The sequence below is a fragment of the Caretta caretta genome, chromosome 1 (assembly GCF_965140235.1).
Source record: "Caretta caretta isolate rCarCar2 chromosome 1, rCarCar1.hap1, whole genome shotgun sequence".
In the NCBI taxonomy this organism is placed as follows: Eukaryota; Metazoa; Chordata; order Testudines; family Cheloniidae; genus Caretta; species Caretta caretta.
Genome location: NC_134206.1, coordinates 288,146,404 through 288,160,961, shown reverse-complemented (window position 1 = coordinate 288,160,961; position 14,558 = coordinate 288,146,404).

Genomic DNA, 14,558 nt, shown 5'->3' with positions numbered 1-14,558 from the left:
TGCTATATACAAAGGTAAAATCAACTCTCTACTTCCCATTTTATACATCCAAGGTTCACATTACCCCTTTTTGCCACAGCATTTCACTGGGATCTCATACATGTTGAGTTACTTGTTCTTAAGGCTAGTTGAGATGGAAAAACAATCGTACTATGTAGTATTCTAATGGGGGATATGTTCAGGTAGCTCACCCCTAAACTTTGGTGTACCACACAATTCTGCTCAAAGACAATACTATGGTTATCAGTGTTAGAACACTGCTTCGATTTTTAATCTGTATCCTACTCATAGCCACCTTCTGGTTATGCATCCTTTTTTCCCACCCTGTCCTTCATTCTCTCTGCATGTATCTGGTTTCTTTTTCCTTACATCTTTTTTTTCCTATATTAAGAATCAGTAATTCTTTACACATCAGTTTCCGTCAACTGCCATTGCACATGTAAATCATTTCTGCCCTCCTTCTTAGATGGAAAATTAAGATTAGCAAATTTCTTTCTGTTAATCTCCTCACGCGTAGAACTGCTTGCAAAGGGAAACTGAAGAAAGATGATCATGGCTCCTTAAGAAAAATGCTTCTTTGCTCAAGTGCCACTTTGCCTGCTTTTGTTACGAAGTGGCACTTTGCCTGCTCCACCGGCAGACAACTGATCAGGATTTGTGGAACATAGCCAGCACTGTATGGCAGACTTACTACACATAATCACTTTGGGAAAAACAGTAGCTTGTTTTTGATCCTGACAGCAGCTCTTCATTTACAAATATCCTAAGATTATTGGTGGGTAAATTGATTATCAAATTAAAATGTAGAGACAAAAAACTTTTGCTCTAATTATAATAAGAGCACTTAAGTAGTAAACAGATGTTTCATTTATTATGAAAGATTCGAAACATACATAGTTCCCAAGTGATTTCTTTTAACCACTAAATATATACTTGCAAAAGATCTCATTTTTACACAAAAGTAAATCAAATGAGCTGCAAGATTTAATGGAATAAATGTGTTTAACACAGTATTTCAGGAAAAGGTGTGTGTGTGTGTATGGGTGGGGGGCCGCGGCGGGTGTTTGATAGTCATTCCAATAGTGAAATGAAATTTTTTCCCCAATCACTCTCCATTGCCAGCAACATATTCATTGAAACCATTGGTGAAAGGATTTTGTATATCCTACCACTGGTTCAATGGTTTCTACTGTAGCAAGCTGGATGAATTTTAATAATGTCAAAGGTTATTAATATTCTGTTAAGCAATAATAGCCTAAAGGTCTGTTTAATTCAGTTGCTATTTTCAGTTGAAAACATGACCATATGTTCATGGTTATCTCTCTGTGCTATACACAGAAATGCTTGCTAAAGATCTTAAATTATCATTATTTTTTATTTTGAGTATTTGAAAGATTAAAGATTTCAGAGTGTTAGCTGTGTTAGTCTGTATCATCAAAAACAATGAGGAGTCCTTGTGGCACCTTAGAGACTAACACATTTATTTGGGCATAAGCTTTTGTGGGCTAGAACCCACTTCATCAGATGCATGGAGTAGAAAATACAGGAGCAGGTATAAATACATGAAAAGATGTGAGTTGCCCAACTCAGACTTAGACTGACTTCTCACTTGTTGTTTTTGAAAGATTAAACTTTTCTGTTGTTGAAATCAAACCATTTTCAGAATTACTTTATTCTGTAACCGAATGATACCTGATACCTAAAAATCTACAATTTACAAACTGATTACAAACAACACTCATCCCAGCAGAAAAGCTGTTTTGGTATCTGGTACTGTGTAGGCACAAAAGGTATTTTTTATATATATATATATATATATATATGAAAGTTTATCATGCACACTTTTTTTTTTTTTTGGTAGCCAAGGACTACAAAGGTATACCCATTGGGTTCTGGCTTCCATGAGGCAGTAACCCTGGCTATTAGTCTGGTCTCAATAAATTACCACCCTTTAACACTGATCTGCTAGTCTCTTGTCTTCTTTCTTCCCCCGCCCCTTAAATCCTATTTCCGCTCTATGCAGCTGTTCTATTGTAGTGTAAACTTTATGGTTAAGAGACCAGCCTCTTAGGAGAAACTATGCAGCTCTGTGACTGGATGTAAAGGGACATAACAGCAGTTATACAATTGCTGCCTCTGCAGTGACCTTAACGTCTCTGTATCTGGTCTTCATGCAGGTTTCTTGAGTTTGTATTCAGACCTTGATCCTCCAATCCAAATGCCCCTTGGAGTTACCCACCATATTAGATATGGTCGATTTCCAATTTAGTCTTTGGGGTGAAAGGGAACAAACTACTTGGAGTGCATACGGTATTGCTCTATATACATCAAATAAATGAGGAAAGGTGGACTGGTTGTAGTGCCCTGTATTCAGGAGATCTTAGATCAATTTCCAGCTCTGATGCAGACTTTGTGTGACTTTGGGCATGTTGCTTAATTTCTGTGCTTTAGTTTCATGACTATAAAATGGAGATACTACTTCCCATAGGTATATTGTGAGGTTAAATTCATATTTATGAAATACTCAAATATAATGCAGGGAACCATAATAAAACCCCAGATAATGCACAATTATGGTACAGTGGTGTTTTTCTGTTACGTTTGATCATATCAGTTTTTATCTATAGTACTTACTCATTTACACATAAATACACTAGTGCGGAAGGAAAAATACAAGATAAGTAATTTTTATTGCCTTCTTGCTTGCGCATGTGTAGCTAAGAGCATTACTGGGGGCAAAGGTCCTTGAAACAAGGAAGAAATTAGACTAATTTTACATAGTTTTCAATATGAAGTAAGGAAAATATGCCTTCCAAAATTTTCCTCCTAAAGTCTTGTCAGGTTCTTCTCTGCATGCGGTAGAAGCGTTGAGTCCATTGCTTGGAATTAGTTTTGAAAGAATCAACTTCCCTGGGGCAAAGACAATCAATCTGCTTAGGACATGTTCTTTAGCAGCAGAATGACATGATTATGAACATGTTCAAAAATACATCCGCTGGAAAAGAGAGGATAGTGCAACTGTTTCATAGTCTGATGTCCCTAAACTTGTGAAGAAAAAAAAAGCTTCTACCTTCTTGTCATGGATGTGGTGGGAGAAAATGAGGCCCTGCAGCAGTTCTTTGAAGGTAAGAGTACAGTTTCTAAAGTAGCTCAACAATTTCTGAAAGAGAAACTATTTCAGATGGCATGTGCGTCTTAATAAGATGTACTTAGTATTACTTTTTTTAATTTGAATTTTTAGTTTGGAGAAGAAAATATGCAGAAACACTAAATATTCTGATATTTACACAGCAGTTCCATGTAACAGGATACAAGAGGACTAATGACATAAGAGCACTGGAAGGATTCATTTATGCTCTCCTTTATACAGCAGAGATAGGAATAAAGGAAACCATGATCCCCAAGAGTTCCCAGTGATGAATGACAGGGAGGAAAGTACCAGGGAATGGCTGGATCTCCTAGTAAATGTCCAGAGCTCTTTAAAGAAAATCCTTAGGATATGGCAATATCCATGGAGCTTGAGAACCATTCTTCCCCACCAAAGTGGGAGCCAAAACTTGCTCAGCATGATGTTACTCTATTGAAGCTGACTGAATATCATTTTCTTGGTGTCTTTAGTCCTCTCCCTTGGACTTTTTTGGGAGGCTGTTATCTGATCTTCAACTGTGTCTAATTTTCTTTCTGTAAAAACTTCTTGCCAGATGTGTCACGGATTTCATCATCAGCCAGACCCCACTACAATCTCCACCTTTCCTCTTCTCCATCACAGTTAATATGCACTTTATTATGGGCAAATGTACACCTCTAGGAACAAAGAACGTAGGCCATAGTTACAGGAGACTCTATCCTGGCATGCGGTGACCCTGAAAAAGATTTGGGGGTTGTGGTAGTTAATCAGCTGAACAAGCGCTCCCAGTGTAATGCTGTGGCCAAAAGGGTTAATGTGATCCTGGGATGCGTAAATGGGAATTTCGAAGGGAGTAGAGAGCTCATTTTGCCTCTGTGTACTATATCCAGTTCTGGTGCCCACAATTCAAAAAGGATGTTAAGTGGGGAGAGGTCAGAGAAGAGCCCCTAGAATGATTAAAGGATTAGAAAACATGCCTTATAGTGATAGACTCCAAGAGCTCCATCTATGTAGCTTAATAAAGAGTACTTGTATGGGGAACATATTTGGTAATGGGCTCTTCAGTCTAGCAGAGAAAGGTATAACATGATCCAATGCCTGGAAGTTGAAGCTAGACAAATTCAGACTGGAAAAAAGGTAAGTTTTTAACAGTCAGGGTAATTAACCATTGGAACAATTTACCAAGCAAGGGTCATGGTAAAGACTCCATCACTCGCAATTTCTAAGTCAAGATTGGATGTTTTCTAAAAGATACATTCTAGGAATTATTTGGGGGAAGTTTTATGGCCCGTGTTATGCAGGAGGTCAGACGACATGATCACAGTGATCCCTTCTGGTCTTGGAATCTATGAATATTTCCATTTTTTTGATTTTTGTAATCAAATATACCTAATTTCTCAAGCCTCCGAACATTGAATGCAACCTGTGAATTTGTGTGGGGGGTGGAGGGTGAGAAAACCTGGATTTGTGCTGGAAATGGCCCACCTGTTGATGACTTTAGATAAGCTATTACCAGCAGGACAGTGGGGTGGGAGGAGGTATTGTTTCATATTCTCTGTGTGTATATAAAGTCTGCTGCAGTTTCCACGGTAAACATCTGATGAAGTGAGCTGTAGCTCACGAAAGCTCATGCTCAAATAAATTGGTTAGTCTCTAAGGTGCCACAAGTACTCCTTTTCTTTTTGCGAATACAGACTAACACGGCTGTTCCTCTGAAACCTGTTCAAAATGGTTATTCAAATTTAGATGATAAACAAAAGAACACGCAACTTCCTTTTTTTCTTCCCTGATTTTTCACTTTGTCAAAAAAATTTAATTTGAATTGGCTGGGATATTTGTTCTTGCCGCCATAACTCAGGTGTAAATACTCTTGATGTGAAACTGAGCCTCAGTGTAATATAAAAAAGCCTCATCCAATACATTAACTTATTTAGTTAATAACTATAGATCTTCCATTGCCCTGTGTTCTTTTTATAAGCTAAGCAGTTCATACTATTACCGTGAATCTGATAAAAATATACTGAAAGTGAAAGTTAAACTGTTTCTTCTTTTTGCTTTCAGAAAGATTTAATTTTGATTTAAACAGACAGACTGGTGGGTTTCTAACAAACCTTGCACTGTACTGAGTAACTGTTAGATACTTTATGAAAATCAGGAATTTAATCAGGAGGTGTGTTCAAAACTAAGTCTAAGTACGCTGGAAGTACCTGCAGAGCACCACGGAAAGGTCGCTTCCAAAGCAAGGATTTAGGAGAACTGTGAAGCATATACTGGTGACTTCTGTGGCAATGATAATGCAGCAATGGAATCTCACCCTGGGAGAATTCCAGCAGCTCTTTTAGCGGGTGCCACTTCTGTAACTATAATCACTAAGGTTTTTAACCCTTTCAGTATACTGGATATATAACGTGTTCTGGGAACTAGATGAAAGCTTTGTCTTCAAATTAATGTCAAGTAACGAGACAAAGTTTGGAAAGATGTTCCTATAAACATTTGTTCTAAGTAGAGTGAGTTAACAGTATACCGTTGTAATACAGGTGTCACACAGAGCAGTGCTGGTAAAAGGCTGAATTTCATTTTCTGGCCACAGTCACGTAGTATGAGTCAGGGTTACAAACAGCTTAATAACCTTGTCATATGACAAGAGTTGGTGTTCAGAGGCCAGTGGCTACTTTTAAAACCACAGCTAAAGCACAAAAAGGAGCAAGTAAACTGGATTTTGCTTCAGTTTAGGGTAGTTGTCACATTCACTACATATGTCAACTACTATTCTATTCTTTGTAGGTATCTATCCTGCACCCACCCCCATAGTATTTGAGATAATTTCAGTAGTGCAAAGAGATCACACATCTATCACATGTTGTTTGTTCTCTTTTGCTCTCCCCAAAAAGAGAAATGTATGGAGTGGAGTGTCTTGTTTTGGTAGTTTTTTTTTTTTAATTGTTAAACATATCTGTTGCTATGTGTTTGTTAGAGAAGTCAAGGTCAAAGAAATACACCTTGCACTTGGCAAGGAAAATGGTGAGGTTTGTGATGGTCCTTAGTTCCCAGGGCAGTTCACTGCACAGGTTCAGACCACCTCCAGAGAAGGCCGTGTCTCCCTCAGACAGCTTTACTGTTGTTGTTGAGAGTTCCATTGGGCCAGAGCAACTGCTGCATTGACCACAATCTTTGTCCAGGAGCTTTAAGTGATGTTTTCAAGCCCAGGCCATAGAACACTTCGAAGATAAGGACTGAGACTGTAAACTGGATTTGAAATTCTATGGGAAGCCAGTGGAGAGAGCAGAGGACAGGTCTGATGTGTTCACGGCAGCCTGTGTTGCTCAAGAAGGTGCTGCAGCATTTTGACTAGTTGGAGTTTCCTAAGTGCTGAAGGTTTTATGCCCAAGCATTTTACATTGCTGACATCCAGCCGAGAGGTGCGGAAGACACGAATAACAGAAGCCAGGTCTTCATTTGCCAGAATGGGTCTGACTTCTGCCTGGGCAGGGCTGTGGGGTTTGGAACATGTGTTAATAACATCACCCCGGGGGATCTTATAACTTCCCATACAATGTTGCCACACACATTTTATCAGGACAGTACTGACCAGCAAATTGAGTTTTCAAATGATACTTTACAAGGCATACTTTGTACAAAGATTATTACAATGGCTTGTAGGGTATGAACACATGTATTCCATCAAATACAAACTTTTTTGTCAGTAATGTAAGCAGTTATTATTCCAAACGCCTATGAAGTGTGTGCGCGTGTGTACCATTTTTAGGTCTCTTCGGATCAGTGCTGTTTCTAGATTGCTTTCAGGGTGGAGTGGCAGACATTTTAACAATTTTTGCTAGGCCCAAGTTGAAAGAAGAAATATTTCCGTCTTCACAGGTGGAAATAAAGAGCAATTTCTACTTGGATGAGAGATCGGAAAATGAAAGAACAAAAGGATGACTGAGGGAAATCTTTCCTCTAAATAAGAAAGTGGTGTTTGGGACATATTAGAAAAGGGAGATATCAAGTTCACCCTCTGAGAAAATACATTGAGGATACAGTTAAGTCTGGGAACAGGCCACCTTTAAGACCTTGTGTGTCCTTTTAAAATGTTCATGTTTAACCTGTACAAAGACGTGGTCGTGAATTTCTTTTTTGTTCGAGTGCTTGCTCATGTCGATTCCATTCTAGGTGTGTGTGCACACTCACGTGCACAGTTGTCGGAGACTTTTGCCTTAGCAGCATCCATAGGGCCAGCTGTGGCGCCCCCTGGAGTGCCATGATCATGCATCTGAATATTAGGTGCCAACCCTATGCCCTCTCAGTTCCTTCTTACCGCCCGTGACGGTTGGAGTGCCTCGTCTTGCCATTTGCAAGTGTGTTAGCGGTTCTTCATAGACCTGTGTTCTGCTTAATCTGTACATAGTGTGACAAAGCTCTGTCCTTGCCTCCGTGGGTCCCACGTTTCCTGGCGGATTTTGCTAGCCTCAGAGGCTCACTGTGACCCTGCACGTAACCCTTCTCTCTCTACAGACAAGGGTCACAGTCTACTGAGCCATTTTCATCATAAGCCAGCGAGGGAGGTGAGGGGAAGTTATCCTTCCTTGCATAGTCTCTGTTGTCTTCCAGGCTCAGTGATTAATCAGGGGGCAAAGGTGAGGGGAGAGCCCGGGCCCACCCTCTACTCCGGTCTCCAGCCCAGGGACCCTAACAGTATCAGCTATGGTAGCTGACCTTTTAGAAACATGACATGTACAATTCCCTGGGCTACTTCCCCCACAGCAGCCCTCACTTCCTCAAGCTTCACTTCACCCTTACCTCAGGGCCTCCTTCCTTGTGCCTGATATGGTGTGTACTACTCAGCCTCTCCAACAGCACAACTTCCTCCCACAGCTCCTGACACGCACACCCACCTGACTAACTGGGAGGCTTTTACTAGTTTCAGCCAGCCCCTGATTGGCTTCAGGTGTCCCAATCAACCTAGCCTTCTCCCTGCCTTCTGGAAAGTTCTTAATTGGCCCCAGGTGTCTTAATTGACCTGGAGCAGCTGCCATTTCACTTATCCTGGTACCAGGGATTTGTTTAGCCTGGAGCTAATATATCTATCTCCCACTACTTTTCTATAGCCATCTGGCCTTGCCCCGTCACATATTCCCCCCTCACCCCCACCGGCTCAACACCATAGAGTTAGGCAACTTGGGACGCCAGGCAGTATGCTTGTGACAGACCATCAGCATTGCCATAGTGGCATCCAGCCCTGTTCCGTATGCGGAACTGGAATGGTTGGAGGGATAAGAACCACCTGGTGACCCTTGCATTCTTTTCCTTATTCTGCTGCATCCACTGGAGGGGTGCATGGTCCGTTACAAGAATAAATCGCTGGCCTAAGAGGTAGTAACGCAGTGTCTCCATAGCCCATTTGACAGCAAGGCATTCTCTCTCGACTGCTGCATATTTCTGTTCTCTTGGGAGAAGCTTTCTGCTTAGGTAGAGGATCGGGTGTTCCTCTTCTCCCACCATTTGCGACAGAACTGCCGCCAACCCCACCTCAGAAGCGTCTGTTTGTAAAATAAATTCCCTGTTAAAGTCCGGGGCTATGAGTACGGGGTCATTACAGAGGGCTGTCCGAAGGTCTGTAAATGCCCCCTCTACTGCGTCGGTCCACTTTACCATGTCTGGACCTCGGGCCTTCACCAGGTCCATTAGGGGACTTGCCCTAGTGAGGAATAAAACATGGGTAGTAGCCTACCACGCCTAGGAATGCACGGACCTGCTTATTTCGGGTCGGCCGGGGCCAGTTTTGAATTGCCTCTAGCTTATTCGTTTGGGGCTTCACTATGCCCCTTCCTACAATATATCCCAGGTACCTAGCCTCTGCTAGCCCGATGGCGCATTTAGCAGGATTAGCAGTGAGGCCAGCCCGCCTTAAGGTGCGCAGTACTGCCTCAACTTTCTCCAAGTGGGTTCCCCAATCTGGCGTATGGATGATGACATCATCTAGGTATGCAGCTGCATAACTAGTATGGGGGTGCAGCAGCTTATCCATGAGGTGCTGGAATGTGGCTGGGGCCCCATGTAGCCCAAAATGGAGGACGGTGCACTGGAATAGCCCATCCGGGGTGGAGAATGCTGTCTTTTCTTTAGCTTCTTTGGTCAGAGGAATCTGCCAGTACCCTTTTGTCAGATCCAGTGTAGTCAAGAATCGGGCACTACCCAGTCGGTCAACCAGTTCGTCGATGCGTGGTATGGGGTATGCATCAAACGGGATATTTCATTCAGTCGGCGAAAGTCATTACAGAATCTCATGGTACCGTCAGGTTTAGGCACTAGAACAATGGGACTGGACCACTGACTGTAAGATTCTTCAATAACCCCTAATTCTAACATTTTCTTTACTTCGGCCTTGATTTCTTCTCTTTTGGCTGCTGGGATGCGGTAGGGACTCAGTGTTACCTTGGCTCCGGGGATCGTGCGGATATGGTGATAGGTCTCAGTCGTCCACCGTGGTTTTGTAGAGGACACATCTCGGTTGTGATTAATCATGTCGGCTGCCTCGATCTTTTGGATCGGCGTCAAGTTGGATGATATCCTCACTTGCTCGTGTAAGTTATCCTCCTGGGGAAGGGTCTCCTGCATGACTAAGCATGCCTCGCGATCGTGCCAAGGTTTTAGAAGATTGATGTAGTAAATTTGCTCCGATTTCCAGGGGCCCGGCTGCCGTACCTTTATAGTTCACCTCTCCCACGGCTTCGATTACTTTATAGGGTCCCTGCCACTGGGCCAACAGTTTACTTTCTGCTGTGGGCACCAGTACCATCACCCGATCCCCTGGTTGGAACCGTTGAAGCTTCGCTTTGTGGTTATAATGGGTTCGTTGGATCTCCTGTGCTCTCTCCAAGTGTTCCCGTACAATGGGCGTAACTCGGGCTATCCGATCTCTCATCTGCAGTACATGCTCAACTATGTTCCTTCTGGGATTTGGCTCCTCTTCCCAGGCTTCTCTGGTTATATCCAATATGCCCCGAGGGTGGCGCCCATATAGTAGTTCGAATGGAGAGAAACCCGTGGAGGCTTGCAGAACCTCCCAGATGGCCAACATGAGGTAAGGCAATAGGGTATACCAATCTTTCCCATCCTGGCTCACCACTTTCCTGATCATGGCCTTGAGGGTCCTATTGAAACTTTCCACAAGGCCATCTGTTTGCGGGTGGTATACAGAGGTCTGTAGGGCTTATACATGGAGCAATGAACAGAGATCTTTCATCAACTTGGACATGAAAGGTGTCCCTTGATCAGTCAATATCTCCTTGGGTAGCCCAACCCGGGCAAAGATCTGTACTAGCTCCTTAGCTATTGTCTTGGAAGCTGTGTTGCGCAGGGGAACAGCTTCCGGGTACCGGGTTGCATAGTCCAGTACAACAAGCACATGTTGGTGGCCCCGAGCTGTCTTCTCTAGGGGCCCTACCAGATCCATGGCTATCCGTTCGAAAGGAACCTCTATTATTGGAAGAGGTATCAAAGGAGCCCGCAAGTGCGGGTGAGGGCCATGTAACCGACACTCCGGACAAGAGGTGCAGTATCGCCAGACATCTTCATGTACTCCTGGCCAGAAGAACCTCCGTAGGATCTGTGTCTGGGTTTTCTCTACCCCTTGGTGTCCTCCAAACAGATGACTGTGGGAGAGACTCAATATGGCTTTTTGATGTTTCCGTGGCACCAGAAGTCGTCGTATCTCTTGCTCCTGCATTTGCACCACACGGTACAGGAGATCTTTCTTCACTATAAAGTAAGGTCCGGGACTCCGGACCTTCCCATCCACGGGTATCCCATTGATCTTGGCCATCTCTTTCCTGGCATTATCATATCTGGGGTCCTCCGCCTGGTCCCGCCAAAAGTCTCTCTCCCGGGACTAACCTGCCCAAGCTCCCAGGGGCCGGCTTCTGCTTCTTCCAATGGCTCATCGCCATCATGGCTGGGGGCAGCTTCTGGCTCACCTTCTGTGGTGGAAGTTTCTCTGTTGGCTGCTCACGTCCATCTGCCTACTAGGGAGGTCTTCTGACCCTGGGTCAGGATCTGGGTTCTCAAGGCCTTCGTGGCCTTCCTCTCTTTTTTTGTCTTCCAGGTCTTTCGGGGGGCTGAGAACAGATCCTGAGAAATCTCAGTGAACATTAGGGGTTGACATTCCCCAGTGAAGAGTTACTGTCCTCAGGGTTCCCACCTCCCTCCAGCCTTTCCGGGGGGAGTAAATTATCAAACCCTGGATAGTCCCTCCCAATGACTCCAGGATATGGGAGTTTAGGAACTACGCCCACGGTCACCTCAATGGGGTTTCCCTGAACCTCTGTCTCCACTGGGATGGTGGGGTAATGGCTCATGGCCCCATGCATGCATGTCACTGCTACGCGTTTGGCTTGTAGCAGCTGACTACTTTTTACCAGCTTACCCGATATGAGGGTGATAGCACGCCCAGAGTCCACAAGCGCTGTAGTCTCTGTTCCATTTATCCTCACTGGCCTGGTGTAATTATGTGGGGCTAATGCGACCCCCATGAGGTGGAAAAGGGAGCATGGGACCTCCCAATCCCCCAAGTTACATTGCATAGGCTCCTCGGTGCTGGGACACTGTGCTGCTATGTGTCCCCACTCCCCACATGCATAACATCTATAATTGCTTTTAATCACTCCCCTATCCCGGGGGTTAGGGGCTTTAGTCCCGGGGTGCCCCCCCTTCTTCCACTTAGGACTCCCCAGGGGTTTGGCTGCCCAACCTTCCAGGGTTGGAGTCCGGTGCTTGCTTCGAAAGGGGCCTTCCTTGGGTAGTCGGGTCAGTTCCCTGGCTGTCATTCATCTTTCTACCAGTGTGATCATCTCGTCGTACGTGGACGGATCATTCTGGCCTACCCATTTGCGGAGATCTGGCGGCAGTCCCCACATGTAATGGTCTATGACCAGAGTCTCCAAAATCTCCTCCGGCCTGCACAACTCGGGCTGTAACCACTTCTGCGCGAGGTGTATGAGGTTGAATAGTTGGGACCTCAGGGGTTTGTTCTCCTGGTATTTCCACACATGGAACCTCTGGGCCCTTACTGCTGCCGTTACCCATGATTGTGCTAGGATCTCTGCCTTCAGACGGGTATAGTCGCATCCGTGGCAGGTAAGTCAAAGTAGGCCTTCTGGGCCTCTCCACCCAAAAAAGGGGCGAGAACACTGGCCCACTGCTCCTGGGGCCATGCCTCACGCTGAGCAATCCTTTCGAATGAGAGGAGATATGCCTCTACGTCATCTCCTGATGTCATCTTTGGCAGACAACCAGTGGCCCTCAGGGTTCGCGTCCCATCGGACCCCTGGGCCTGGATGATGAGGATCTTCAGCTGGTCCACCACCTCTCTCAAGAGGGCACGATCTTGGGTCGCCTGGCTCGTTAATAATTGATTGATTTCCTGCTGTAGCCACATAGACTCTTGTTGTGCCATTGCCTGAACCCGGGTGGCCTCCTGGTGGGCTGCTGTGGCTTGTACCAGAGCTCTTACCACCTCCTCCATTGTGGTACAAAGCGAACAAACAAACCAAACAAAAAAATGATCCAAAACCCCAGTGCACTTTTTTTAAAAACCTCTTTCTTCCGCCATGCTGTGAACGAAGTCCCACTCCTGACACTAGTTGTGACAAAGCTCTGTCCTTGCCTCCGTGGGTCCCACTTTTCCTGGCAGATTTTGCTAGCCTCAGAGGCTCACTGTGACCGTGCACGTAACCCTTCTCTCTCTACAGACAAGCGTCACCGTCTACTGAGCCATTTTCATCATAAGCCAGCGAGGGAGGTGAGGAGAAGTTATCCTTCCTTGCATAGTCTCTGTTGTCTTCCAGGCTCAGTGATTAATCGGGGGCAAAGGTGAGGGGGGAGCCCGGGTCCACCCTCTACTCCGGGCTCCAGCCCAGGGACCCTAACAGTATCAGCTATGGTAGCTGACCTTTTAGGAACATGACATGTACAATTCCCTGGGCTACTTCCCCCACAGCAGCCCTCACTTCCTCAAGCTCCACTTCACCCTTACCTCAGGGCCTCCTTCCTTGTGCCTGATATGGTGTGTACTACTCAGCCTCTCCAACAGCGCAACTTCCTCCCACAGCTCCTGACACGCACACCCACCTGACTAACTGGGAGGCTTTTACTAGTTTCAGCCAGCCCCGGATTGGCTTCAGGTGTCCCAATCAACCTAGCCTTCTCCCTGCCTTCTGGAAAGTTCTTAATTGGCCCCAGGTGTCTTAATTGACCTGGAGCAGCTGCCATTTCACTTATCCTGGTACCAGGGATTTGTTTAGCCTGGAGCGAATATATCTATCTCCCACTACTTTTCTATAGCCATCTGGCCTTGCCCTGTCACAATAGTTAATAGTAGGTAGTTAGTCTTTAGTGTTAAATTAGAGTACTTAGAGTCCCGACTGGAACTTCGTCCCCAAGTGGAGCATGTCCCGCTCCCCTGGCTTCAAGTCAGGTGCGTCATGCAACAGGCTGATGCAAGTCAGTGACCCACACGACAGCTGCCTGAAGTGTTTGGGGGAATCCCATAGGAAGGACAAGTGTCGTATTTGTAAAAACTTTCGTCCTTGCACAACTTGGAACTGCCCTGTAACGTCTTCAACAAGGACAAGGTCCAGCTGAGACCACGCCCAGCTTTCCTGCCCAAGGTGGGGGCCTCAGTTTCATTCAAGCCAGGACATTTACTTACCGGTCTTCTTTCCAAAGCTGCATAAGTCAGAGGAGGAGTGTAGACTGCATGCCTTGGACATTAGGTCACTAGCCTTCTACATCGATGGAACCAAGCCATTCCGAAAGTCTATGCAATCACAGTGGCTGACAGGATGAAAGGTCACCCTGTATCCACCCAAAGAATTTCTTCTTGGATCACTGCCTGCATTTGCTGCTGCTACAATCAATCAAAGGTTCCACCCCCAGCAATTGTCACCATCCACTCGACCAGAGTGCAGGCCTCTTCAGTGGCTTTTCTGGCCCAAGTGCCTATCCAGGACATCTGTAGGGTGGCCACCTGGTTGTCCGTCCATACATTTGTCCCACTGTACACTTACTCAGCAGGCCTGGGACGATGCTGGTTTCGGTAGGGCAGTACTGCAAGCCACAAAACTCTGCACTCTGAGCCCACCTCCGTAGATACTGCTTGTGAGTCATGTAGAATGAAATCGACATGAGCAAGCACTCGAAGAAGAGAAAGAAAGAAAAGCCTACTTTTCATAACCTTTGTTCTTCGAGATGTGTTGCTCATGTCCATTCCATTACCTGCCCTCCTACCCCCTATCCAAGTTGCTGGCAAGAAGGAACTGAGAGGACATAGGGATAGTGGTTCCTAATATACCGACGTGTGAGCGTAGCACTCTCGGGGGCACCACAGGCGACCCTACAGATACCGCTAAGGGAAAAATCTCTGACGACTGTGCAC